General features: G+C 38.1%; 1 protein-coding gene across 10 annotated transcripts in view; it reads right to left on the bottom strand.

The window, feature by feature from the left end:
- The window catches only part of ADD3 (adducin 3), a 126123-nt gene that overhangs the window by 19657 nt on the left and 93082 nt on the right, over positions 1-13384 (bottom strand). The gene's annotated exons all lie outside the window — the stretch shown is intronic.

Here is a 13384-nt window from a genome sequence, read left to right as displayed (position 1 = left end):
CCCGCATCGGGCTCTCTGCTCGGCAGGGAGCCTGCTTCCCTCTCACTCTCTCTGCCTGCCTCTCTGCCTATTTGTGATCTCTCTCTGTCATAAATAAATAAAATCTTAAAAAAAAAAAAATCTTAAAAAAAAAAAAAAAAAAAAAAAAAGACATACATACTAAGTCTATCATAGCTTCCATTTTATGATTTCCATGGCAATTCCCTAGCTCCAAAAACACTGAAGGCAAACTGGTAAGAGTTGAGAACTGATTACTCCCCTTCTGCAATACTGTGATAAAGAAAGGATTTCTTCCCCCAACTTCGGGTACTACATGTTCCTGTTCTGCAATTCTGCTGTATCTTTTCTTTTGGGGGCATAGGTATGTGTGTCAGAAACAGTGTTTATATAAATAAAAATTCTGAACATTAAGAGAAACTCTGTTCTACTAACCCTTGAGTTGCTAATATGATTCATCATCTGAAACCTCTCTCAATCCTTTACATTACTTGAAATAGCTCATTTTTTAATTTCTGTAACACCCAACCAATACTTATTTTATTAAGTTCATTATTTGTTCTCTTGCTCAAGCCCTTTTTTATTCATTTTAAACATGAAAGCTCTTGCAGTATAAATTCTCTAAACTTTGCTCTTGGTTACATGTGAAGCAGAATGCCAACCAGAAATTAAGTTCAATTTTCCCCCACTTCACCTAAAAGGGAAAAGGCAGAAAACCGCCTTGGAATCACTACCTCTAAGAGGAGTACATACTAATCCCTTGGAGATCCTTGGAAGAATAATCTTCATCAGATGGATGAACTTCCTTTGAGTCACCAACAGCAGCCTTCCTTGTAAGGCTGGGAAGAAGATCTCCTGGAGTCCCCCCTTACATGTAGCCTTGCTTAGAGGTTGGATGAGTAACTCAAAGATTTTCAGACAGGACTTTTAAGAAAAAAAAAAAAAAAAAAAGGCACAGGGGCTCCATACCGGAAAGGAGAAATGTGGTTTGAGGTTATGAGGTTGCAGATATTAAGACCAGTCCTAACTCAATGCTTCTGTTGCTTTTAGAACAGTAGTTGAGAGGCAACTGGAAGAGCTGAGTCCTAAAAGCTGTAATCTTGAGGCTCAACCATGGGGCACCATGGAACACCCTAACTGAACTTAGCACAGGAAGAGAGGTCATCCTTCCCTAATGTACCATGGTGGTCTGTACAGGCATCTGGGTCAACAATGAAGCTGCATCTTCTACTGGATAGAGTAAGACTAGTTTTCAACACCAGGGAGGTCCAGGGGCCATGGACTGTGTAGACTTCAACAGGACCCACGTATGCACATGCAGACATATGCACACAGCACATCTTGGATATGGAAGTCATTGATTAACCTTTTGGGTCTATTAAGTCAATGACACTCTTGGGACAACTTAGAGGGGAGTAGAAATTCCAAGAGGAAGATGCTGTACTTTCTACTAATATAGCAGGAGGATGTTTGAGTGATTAATTTAAAAAGTACTAGTGACAGTTAGGCACCCAACTCTTGGTTTCAGCTCAGGCCATGATCTCAGGGTTGTGAAATCAAGCTCCACATTGGCCTCTGTGCTCAGCACAGTGTCTGCTTGAGATTCTCTCTCCCTCTCCCCTGCCCCTCCCATTCGTGCTCTCTCTTGCAAGTAAATAAATAAATCTTAACCCACAAAAACTAGTGATGATATTTGAATTGAGTTCATGAAACAGTTTATACCAGTTAAACATGGTTTTTCTTTTACAAATTTGAGACTTCTTAAATGTAAATCATCAGCACAATTATACAAACTCTATAAACATCTAATTCCATTAACTGTACCTAGTTCACTTAAATGTGTGATTTAAACCAGAGAAACTATCCTATAAAATATCTTCTACAAAGACACATTACACTGATCAGAAGACTCCATTAACACATTTCTAAGACTTAGAGAACATAAAATGGTTGTGAGTTGTATATAAGACAGATGGACACCTTCACAGAGATGAGTAACGTATTTCACCATATATAAGGCTGAAAGAAAAAGAATCTTCCATATATACTCATTTATCTTTATATAAACTATAGAAAACTTCTGGACACGCGGCAACGGGCCAGTCTATTCTTCTGTAACTGTATCTTCCCTTTAAAACCAAATTCTGTTTAAACTTTCTTCAGCTGAAAGCAGCTATAACCAATATTCTTTTATTCAGTTAAAAAACCTATTTATTTATTCAGTAGAACTATTTATTTATTCAGTAAAAAAAACTAGCTACAATCTGTATCGCTCATGACTTACATTGCAATAGCTCTGAGAAATGGGCATCGTTTTATTGCATGCCCCACCTCACACTGTTCCAGGAAGAATTTAAGACAAATTCCATAGATTAAAATTATACAAAAATAAATACAGGTTAGAAAAATTAAGCTAAGAAAGAAATAAGCATGAGGAGGTTAGTCAGAGCCAAGACGGAGGTTAAGATACAAAGTATGTGCTATAAAACGGTAGGCATTTGCTAGAGATTGGCCAAATTTTATCTAAACTCTCTAGCAGCCAACATGAACTGAGATAATCTGCTTGCTAATATACAATGGCTTTAAGATTAAAAACCAATCTGTTGTTCAAGAGAATCACAACTATTTATGAACTGATGACACACTTCTGCTGGGTGGGATGAGAAAGCTAAGTAAGAAAGGTTGAAAAATTTGTCCAAGAAAGTAGGTGTCCAAGACAAAACTCAGATCAAATGTTATTTTCATTAGTGAAAACACCTTTACCACTTTCATACATCCCACAATATGGTGGGCACCATCCTAAAACTCTGGGATGATACATAATGTCATGGGGGAAGCATAAGCCCTCTAAAAGCAATTAAGAGAAAAATATGAATTTCTCCTATAAGGCTAGTGAATAGCTCCTACACAGTATAGAAAAATAATTCTCAAAATAAATGAGATTTCCCCAATCTTTTTATACAGTTGCAAGTGCTTCAACAGATAAGAATTCTTCCGTAACAAAAGATTTAACATTTTTTGTCATGAACACTTATAACTAATTTTTAATGTTTCAAATATTTTTGAAATACTATTCAAATAATTACCTAAGTCATAAGACAATGTAAAAGGTAATGATAAAAAATGATTTCATCAGCTGGTCTTAAAAATTTATCTATAAACTTTTTTTTATTTATTTGACAGAGAGAGATCACAAGTAGGCAGAGAGGCAGGCGCAGAGAGAGTGAGAGGGAAGCAGGCTCCCTGTCGAGCAGAGAGCCCGATGTGGGACTCGATCCCAGGACCCTGAGATCATGACCTGAGCCGAAGGCAGCAGCTTAAACCACTGAGCGACCCAGGCGCCCCTATCTATAAACATTTTAAGCTTTAAAATACTGTATTAAAATAAAAACATACTTATCTTTATAACAGTTAATCATATTCCTACTAAAATCCAAAGTTAATAAAATAATCCTTTATAGTTGATTCATTCAAATCTCACAACAAAGTATTGAAATAGGCAATAATTAGCTTAAAGTTGCACACCTAATAAGTAAATGGAGCAAAGGCTGAAATCTGGAACTTTCAGCTGGGCACACGATCTTTCGCTAATTTTACAGGAGATGGGTTGTATCACTGAAACCAAACACAACTAATAAGGCAGCAGGCACGCTGTGGTCAGAAATACAGAGTAAACTTCTTAAGCTAGATTAGAGCATTATGTTGTAACGATGGAGCAAAAAATTTATATAGCAGCAGATGATCATGATCCTCAAGTACCAAAGTACTTGTCCTCTTACAGCTAGGATCTCTCCCAGCAAAGCAGAATGAAAAACTAACTTATACACAGGGCAGCAAGGTCACATGCTGGGCTTCTAAAATCAGATTAAACCAACAATTCCCTACCATGTCCACTAGAAGAGTCAGGTTAAAAGATCAAACAACATATATATAAAACCACAACACAAATCATGTCTTCTAGCTCTCTGAAACAGAGCAGAGCAAAGGTGGTCATGGGAGTTTTTACATGTTGAATACATGAAGGTGAGTAAGGCAGACTGCCATCAGAAGGATAGATTGTTTGAGACCTTCAAGAAAACTGAAATATAGTCTAAGGAATTATGATTATATAATCTTCCAAGTGTTGCCATAAGATACTTTAAATCAGCACTGCGTATAACTTATGCATATAATTTTCATAAAAGTACTTGCTTGCTATGTGCTAGTCACTATATGAGTTGCTTTTACGTTATTTCATTTAATTGTCACGACAACCCCGCAAGAGGTTCATTTTACCAACAAAGAAACTGAAGCTCAAATTGAGTGAGTTTTCGGTGTCACACAGCTAGTATGTGGTGGTGAACCCAGATCCAAAGCAAGCACCACGTGCATATATGTACATATAAAAACATTCATATAAACAGATTAAAACGAGAAGTGATGAGAAAATGGGCTGACTCCTCTAACAGGTCAAGACAGTCTGGTACTCCGGAATCTCTATAATCTGTCATGCAACATTTGGCTACATCTACCGTTATTACTTTATGCTCTGGTTTAGCTATAAGGTTTGCTCATCACCCTCTGATCACAATCTGTGCTTTTCTATCCCTGCTCACTCTATTTCATCAAAGGGAAATGTAGGTTTCCTCTGTTCCTCTACCAAACCAGTTCTCAACCTTTACCTAACACTCATCTTAAATGCCACCTTCTTCTTGGAAGTCTCTCCTTTAATCACCCTATTAGATGGATCTCCAATTTCTTCTCTTCCAACCTGCTCTAAATTCTTTTAACATTTGCCTTTACTACACTTAGGTGACCTGTCATACAATTTTGATTTACTTTTTCCTACTCTACTACACCATGATACTGGAGGGTTGGGACTGGGACTTTCACATTGCTAGAGTCTCCCTGAGTGTCCAGTGCAATGCTCAATTAATAAAATAGTAAATAAGAGGTTTTTTTTTTTTAAAGATTTATTTGAGAGAGAGAGAACGAGCAGGGAAGTCGGAGAAGGAGAGGGAGAAGTAGACTCCCCACTGAGCAGGGAGCTCGATGCAGAACTCTAGTCCAGGACCCCCGGATCATGACCCAAGCCAAAGGAAGATGCTTAATCGACTGAGCCACCCAGGCATCCTGAGGTTTTTCTTTTCCTAGAATATAAGGAAAGAAAGTAAAGAATCTGATCTCAATCTTGACTGAGTTAATGATAGCAAAATCCATTTCAAAAGTTTTTAGTACTGGAATTTAAAGCTCTAGAAAACTATCTTTAAAGTCTTACTTGAAGGAGAAATTCTTCCTGTGTAATTAGGTCTGTACATCACCTAATAGGAGAAATGCATCTTTTTTTTTTTTTGGATAAGAAATGAATCTTCACTGAATGTTATAAATTTTTTAAAAGTCACTTAATTCTTCAACTCAAACAAAATCCTACTTGAAAACTTGTTTTGTCCCCAGAGTATTGTAGTTTAGACAGCTCTCTCATTAAACACATGTCCAAAAATGTATGGTAAAAAAAAAATCACTAGATGAAAAACAAAATGTTTAAAAGACGGTACCTTAAAAGCCTTATCTGAATCTCATACTCTTTTATTTTATACATCATCTGTCAATACTGAGGGAGTAATCCTATAAACTTTGAATTCCTAAGGTATGGATAAAAATAAACATGATTATAAAACATGAAAGATCTGGATGTTAGATAGAGTAAGAGTATACTTTATGTAGGTAAGAGTATACTTTAACTACAAACATATTCATGTATACTATAAACCAAAGGTAGAATTTTCTTAAAGTATCAGATCTTAGCTTCTGTATCTAGGATCAGAGCTTTTAGTACAAAGTGGTATTGGATGAGAAGTATTTTAAATCACAGAAAAGAAAAAAAAATCACAGAAAAGAGGACCAATTTGATAAAAGAAACTGACCTGATGCAATTATTTCAGTTAAGGCTAAAAAAGAGAGAGAGAGAGAGAGAGAGAGAATCATAGGTTGATTTGTAAGTAATGTTTAACTTATGGACATGAAGTAACAGAATACTGATAAACATCAGAGAGAGATTTTAAATATTTACACTGGGATGTTCTACCTCATAATAATTACTAAAGAGAAAAATTAGAGCAAAAAGAAAAAAAGTCTACTGTTGCTCCCAAGGCACCCTGCAATTATGTTATTAAATCTCTCCCAAGGTGGGATTAGGAGGATGACAAACTTACTTAGAATTTCTCCATTAAGAAATGTATTCATTTGGAAATAGATTACCACTGGTCCTGTTAAAAGGAGAAAAAACAAATAAACCAAAATTTTCTTTTGGATGGTCTTTGTCCTCTGCCTAAGTCTTAATTAGTATGAAGCTAAAGGTTAGAATAATATCTTGTCTTGAAGCTGGTATATAATAAAAATGCAAACAAAATTAATAAAGAACTCTTGTATCTTAAACTTCCAAAGTGACCAGGTAAGTCATGGTGATTTTGCCAACTAATCTAATTAAGGTGCCCTGTTAACTTTTTTTTTTAAATTATTAGAGAGTGAGGGGAGGAGGGACAGAGGGAGAGGGAGACAAGAGAATCTTAAGCAGGCTCCACACCTAGCACAGAGTCTGATGCAGGGCTCAATATCACAACTCTGAGATCATGACCTGAGCTGAAATTCAGAGTCTGGATGCTTAACCAACTGAGCCACCCAGGCACCCCATGGTGCCTTGTTAAAACGTTTTAGGCCTTATTTATAGTGATATTCTAAAATGCATATAGCTTTGAAGTCTCCCCTGTCTGAAGTAAATTTGTAGCATTACACACTGGCCTATTAAATGTTAATATGCTATGTTCCTGAGCTATCATCACTTACATACTCTGTCGTTCTAACTTTCAGAGTAACACTGCATGCTTCCACCAACCAGTCTAAACTGCTTCCCTCAGTAGTAAGGTTTAAGAACAAGGATTCTTTTTCTGAAACCTACCAAATGTATTCCATATTGGGTTGTCTAATTCAGCCGGAGCTTGGTGGACAACATTCAAGTGTTTAATGACTCAGAGTCCTCCCAGCTATTCATCTAGCCATCCATTCATGTATGTATGAATTTTACAAAATATCTACTATGCACAATGTCCTGTTAGTTTTTCAACTTACATGCTTCTTCAACATTGGTGAAGCATCATTTAGTTCCAACAGTTTGCCCTGGACACTTCATTCTGAGATAAGGGGGTTAATGTAATCTAGGGTTTCCATAGACATCTATATGAGGAGTATAGTGGCCCAAGAAAACCTGTAGATTCTCCTTAGCACATTAACAAGATCTCTAGCTAAACCTAGTTTAAGTTTTGACAAAAGATGGTAGAATTCCTAGAAAGAAGTAATACTTGGGAGTCAGGAGGAGACATTCTTTTATTTTCTTAGCTGAAGGCAATAAGGTCCTGTGTCATCCAAATTTACAGACACCAAAATGTCTTATGATTGAAAACTCTTCTTGTGTTGGGCTGAATTAACCTGAGCAACAGAATTTGAAGAGGAATAAAGCAGTAATAATATATGGGTGGAGTTTTTTCATTGTTACTGAATGCTTTAAGTCGTACGGCCTATTGGTTAAGAGCATGAGTTTTGGAGTTTACACTCAGAGCCCACCATCTAACTAGTAAAAACTTCAGCAAGTTTTCTAAGACCTCTAAGTTTGAGTTTATTCATCTGTAAACTAGAGATATTAATACTTTTTTGATGTAGTTGTTTTGGGGATTAAATAGGATTTTATACGTAACAGGTGCCTATAAAAGGCGTTAATAGGGGCTTAATAAAAGAAAGTATTATACTTGCTTTTATTAGTTTCTCTATTTCCCTTTCTTAAACTCAACATTTTAAACAGAAGGCTTATAAACCTGTTTCTTACAAACAAGAATTAGTAATATCTTTGATTCTGATTTTTTTAAATTAACATATATTTGTTTCAGGGGTACAGGTCTGTGATTCTACAATCTTACATATCACCCAATGCTCATTATGACATATACCCTCCCCAATGTCCATTATCCAGCTACCCCATCCCTCTCAACCCCACCCTCCACTCCAGCAACCCAAAGTTTGTTTCTTAAGATTAAGAGTCTCTTACGGTTTATCTCCCTCTCTAGTTTTGTCGTTTTTTTTCCTTCTCTTCCCCTGTGATTCTTTGCCTTGCTTCTTAAATCCATGTATCAGTGAGATCATAAGATAATTGTCTTTCTCTGACTTATTTCGCTTAGCATAATAAATACCCTCTAGTTCCCTCCACATCGTTGCAAATGGCAAGAATTCTTTTTGATGGCTGTGTAATATTCCATTGTAGATATATACCACATCTCCTTTATCCCTTTACCTATTGATGGACATCTGGACTCTTTCAATATTTTGGCTATTGTGGACATTGCTGCTATAAACATTGGGGTGCAGATGTCTGTTTGGATCACGACATTTGTATCTTTGGGATACATACCCAGTGCAATCGCTGGGTCACAGGGTAGCTCTATTTTCAACTTTTGAGGAACCTCCATGCTGTTTTCCAGAGTGGCTACACCATCTTGCATTCCCACCAACAGTGTAGGAAGGTTCCCCTTTCTCCGCATCCTCACCAACATCTGTCATTTCCTGACTTGTTAATCTTAGCCATTCTGACTGGTGTGAAGTAGTATCTCCTGTGGTTTTGATCTGTATTTCCCTGATGCTGAGTGATGTGGAGTTTTTCATGTGTCTGTTGGCCATTTGGATGTCTTCTTTGTGGAAATGTCTATTCTTGTCTTCTGCCCACTTCTTGATTGGATTATTTGTTCTTTGGGTATTGAGTTTGATAAGCTATTCATAGATTTTACATACTAGCCCTTTATCTGCTTTGTCATTTGCAAATATCTTCTCCCATTTTGTCGGTTGTCTTTTGGTTTTGTTGACTGTTTCCTTTGCTGTGCAAAAGCTTTCGATCTTGATCAAGTCCCAATAGTTCATTTTTGCCTTTGTTTCCCTTGCCTCTGGAGATGTGTCCAGCAAGCTGCTGCAGCCGAGGTCAAAGAGGATGCTGCTTGTGTTCTCCTCAAGTATTTTGATGGATTCCTGTCTCACATTGAGGTCTTTCATCCATTTTGAGTCTATTTTTGTGTATGGTGTAAGGAAATGGACCAGTTTCATTCGTCTGCATGTGACTGTCCGATTTTCCCAATCCAATTTGTTGAAGAGACTTTTTTCCATTGGACATTCTTTCCTGCTTTGTCCAAGATTAGTTGACCACAGAGCTTAGGGTCTATTTATAGGCTCTCTGTTCTGTTCCTTTGATCTTTGCATCTGTTTTTGTGCCAGTACCATACTGTCTTGATTATTACAGCTTTGTACTAGAGCTTGAAGTCTGGAATTGTGATGCCACCAGCTTTTCTTTTCTTTTTCAACATTCTTTTGGCTATTTGGGGTCTTTTGTTATTCCATACAAATTTTGGGATTATTTGTTCCAGTTCTGTGAAAAAAGCTGATGGCATTTTGATAGGGATTGCACTGAATGTATAGATTGCTCTAGGTAGCATAGACATTTTAACAATACTTGTTCTTCCAATCTATGAGCATGGAACATTTTTCTATTTCTTTGTGTCTTCCTCAATTTCTTTCAAGAGTATTCTATAGTTTACTGAGTTGATTTGATCTTTATTGGTTATGGGTTTTGTCTAACAGAGTGAACCCTAATATTGATAGAAGACCCAATACATTTTAAGATAATTTTACTTGCAGAAACACTGCAAGTTCGGTCATAAAAGGAAAAGACAGTTCCAAAAGAAAAGAGGTCTTTGAACCTTAAACCTCTGTAAGAAGGAAGAAGGCTGAGAAAAAAAATAAACACAGGTTACCATTCAAAGAAAGGGAAAGATGATTCAGGGGGTAGAATGAAAAGCCTAGAAGGCAGAGCCATGAGCTAGAGAGTCACCCCCTAGAAAGCAGAAGGACTGGGTCTTCATCAAGGGAACCTCCAAACATTTGCCCAAATGGATTTCACAATTGCTACGGACCAGTTATTCCTTTGTACCCCTGGTTTCCCCCTCCTTTTTAACAGGAATATGTACAGCAGTTACCTTTGCTTTCCCCACCACTGGCTGTGTGTGTGGGCAGATAACTTGTCTCTTTACTTCTCAGGTGTATAGATCGGGAGCAACTGTACAAAAGGAGCTGTACCTAAGGAATCACACCTGAAAAGTATCATCTGCAGCTAGACCAGATTTAGATAGTAAGATTCTGGATTCAGGAAAAGAGTGTAATGAGATGACACTTCCGCCAGGGTGTTAGGAGAGAAAAATACATGGAAATGTATTTTGCATGTGGAAGGAAGGTGAACAAACTGGGGCAGACTGCAGTGTGTTTTTTGTTTTTTTTTTTTTTAATTTATTTATTTTCAGCGTAACAGTACTCATTGTTTTTTGCACCACACCCAGTGCTCCATGCAATACGTGCCCTCTCTATTACCCTCCACCTGGTTCCCCAACCTCCCACCCCCTACCCCTTCAAAACCCTCAGGTTGTTTTTCAGAGTCCATAGTCTCTCATGGTTCATCTCCCCTTCCAATTTCCCACAACTCCCTTCTCCTCTCCATCTCCCCATGTCCTCCATGTTATTTGTTATGCTCCACAAATAAGTGAAACCATGTGATACTTGATTCTCTCTGCTTGACTTATTTCGCTCAGCATAATCTCTTCCAGTCCCGTCCATGTTGCTACAAAAGTTGGGTATTCATCCTTTCTGATGGAGGCATAATACTCCATTGTGTATATGGACTCTTCCTTATCCATTCGTCCGGTGAAGGGCATCTTCTTTCCACAGTTTGGCGACCGTGGTCATTGCTGCAATAAACATTGGGGTACAGATGGCTCTTCTTTTCACTACATCTGTATCTTTGGGGTAAATGCCCAGCAGTGCAATTGCAGGGTCATAGGGAAGCTCTATTCTTAATTTCTTGAGGAATCTCCACACTGTTCTCCAGAGTGGCTGCACCAACTTGCATTCCCACCAACAGTGTAAGAGCGTTCCCCTTTCTCCACAACCTCTCCAACACACGTTGTTTCCTGTCTTGCTAATTTTGGCCAGTCTAACTGGTGTAAGGTGATATCTCAATGAGGTTTTAATTTGAATCTCCCTGATGGCTAGTGATGATGAACATTTTTTCATGTGTCTGATAGCCATTTGTATGTCCTCATTGGAGAAGTGTCTGTTCATATCTTCTGCCCATTTTTGATATGATTATCTGTTGTGTGTGTGTTGAGTTTGAGGAGTTCTTTATAGATCCTGGATATCAACCTTTTGTCTGTACTGTCATTTGCAAATATCTTCTCCCATTCCGTGGGTTGCCTTTTTGTTTTGTTGACTGTTTCCTTTGCTGTGCAGAAGCTTTTGATCTTGATGAAGTCCCAAAAGTTCATTTTCGCTTTTGTTTCCTTTGCCTTTGGAGACATATCTTGAAAGAAGTTGCTGTGGCTGATATCAAAGAGGTTACTGCCTATGTTCTCCTCTAGTATTCTGATGGATTCCTGTCTCACGTTGAGGTCTTTTATCCATTTCGAGTTTATCTTTGTGTACGGTGTAAGAGAATGGTCGTTTCATTCTTCTACATATAGCTGTCCAGTTTTCCCAGCACCATTTATTGAAGAGACTGTCTTTTTTCCATTGTATATTTTTTCCTGTTTTGTCGAAGATTATTTGACCATAGATTTGAGGGTCCATATCTGGGCTCTCCACTCTGTTCCACTGGTCTATGTGTCTGTTTTTATGCCAGTACCATGCTGTCTTGGTGATCACAGCTTTGTAGTAAAGCTTGAAATCAGGTAACGTGATGCCGCCAGTTTTGTTTTTGTTTTTCAACATTTCCTTAGCAATTCGGGGTCTCTTCTGATTCCATACAAATTTTAGGATTATTTGCTCCAGCTCTTTGAAAAATACCGGTGGAATTTTGATCGGAAGGCATTAAAAGTATAGATTGCTCTAGGCAGTATAGACATTTTAACAATGTTTATTCTTCCGATCCAAGAGCATGGAACGGTCTTCCATCTTTTTGTGTCTTCTTCAATTTCTTTCATGAGTGTTCTGTAGTTCCTCAAGTACAGATCCTTTACCTCTTTGGTTAGGTTTATTCCCAGGTATCTTATGGTTCTTGGTGCTATAGTAAATGGAATCCATTCTCTAATTTCCCTTTCTGTATTTTCATTGTTAGTGTATAAGAAAGCCACTGATTTCTGTACATTGACTTTGTATCCTGCCACGTTACTGAATTGCTGTATGAGTTCTAGAAGTTTGGGGGTAGAGTCTTTGGGGTTTTCCATATAAAGGATCATGTCATCTGCGAAGAGAGAGAGTTTGACTTCTTCCTTGCCAATTGGGATACCTTTTATTTCTCTTTGTTGTCTGTCTGCCATTGCTTGGACTTGTAATACTATGCTGAACAAGAGTAGTGAGAGTGGGCATCCTTGTCGTGTTCCTGATCTCAACAGGAAGGCTGCAAGCTTTTTCCCATTGAGGATGATATTTGCTGTGGGTCTTTCATAGATAGATTTTATGAAGTTCAAGAATGTTCCCTCTATCCCAATACTTTGAAGCGATTTAATCAGGAACGGATGCTGGATTTTGTCAAATGCTTTTTCTGCATCAACTGAGGGGGCCATGTGGTTCTTCTCTCTTCTCTTATTGATTTGTTCTATCACATTGATTGATTTGCGAATGAATCCCACCTGGTCATGGTGGATAATCTTTTTAATGTGCTGTTGGATCCTGTTTGCTAGGATCTTGTTGAGAATCTCAGCATCCATATTCATCAGTGATATTGGTCTGAAATTCTCCTTTTTGGTAGGGTCTTTGCCTGTTTTGGGGATCAGGGTAATGCTGGCTTCATAAAAAAAAGTCTGGAAGTTTTCCTTCTGCTTCAATTTTTTGAAACAGCTTCAGGAGAATTGGTGAGACTGCAGTGCTTTTAAACTAAATCCTGGTCAGAGTGGATAATGCTCCTGTCAAAAGGTGGATCTTAATTCCTCTCTCCTTATGTATGAGCTGAATTTAGTGACTCACTTCTAACTATAAATATGGTGGAAGTGATGGTGCTTTTTTTTTTTAATATTTTATTTATTTGACAGAGAGAAATCACAACTAGGCAGAGAGGCAGGCAGAGAGAGAGGAGGAAGCAGGCTCCCTGCGGAGCAGAGAGCCTGATGTGGGGCTCGATCCCAGGACCCTGGGATCATGACCCGAGCCGAAGGCAGAGGCTTTAACCCACTGAGCCACCCAGGTGCCCCAGTGATGGTGTTTAATATCTGAGATTAAGTCACAAAATGCACTGCAGACTTCTGCTGGTTCTCTCTCAGATACATGCTCTGGAGGAGAACTCAGACTGCCTCAGGTAAAAAGGTACACAAGGCCAGGAACTGTGGTCTTTTGCTAA

Source organism: Meles meles, chromosome 13, assembly GCF_922984935.1.
Source record: "Meles meles chromosome 13, mMelMel3.1 paternal haplotype, whole genome shotgun sequence".
Taxonomy (NCBI): Eukaryota; Metazoa; Chordata; class Mammalia; order Carnivora; family Mustelidae; genus Meles; species Meles meles.
Note: the sequence above shows the minus strand (reverse complement) of the source record. Positions and strands in the feature narration are given on the sequence as shown.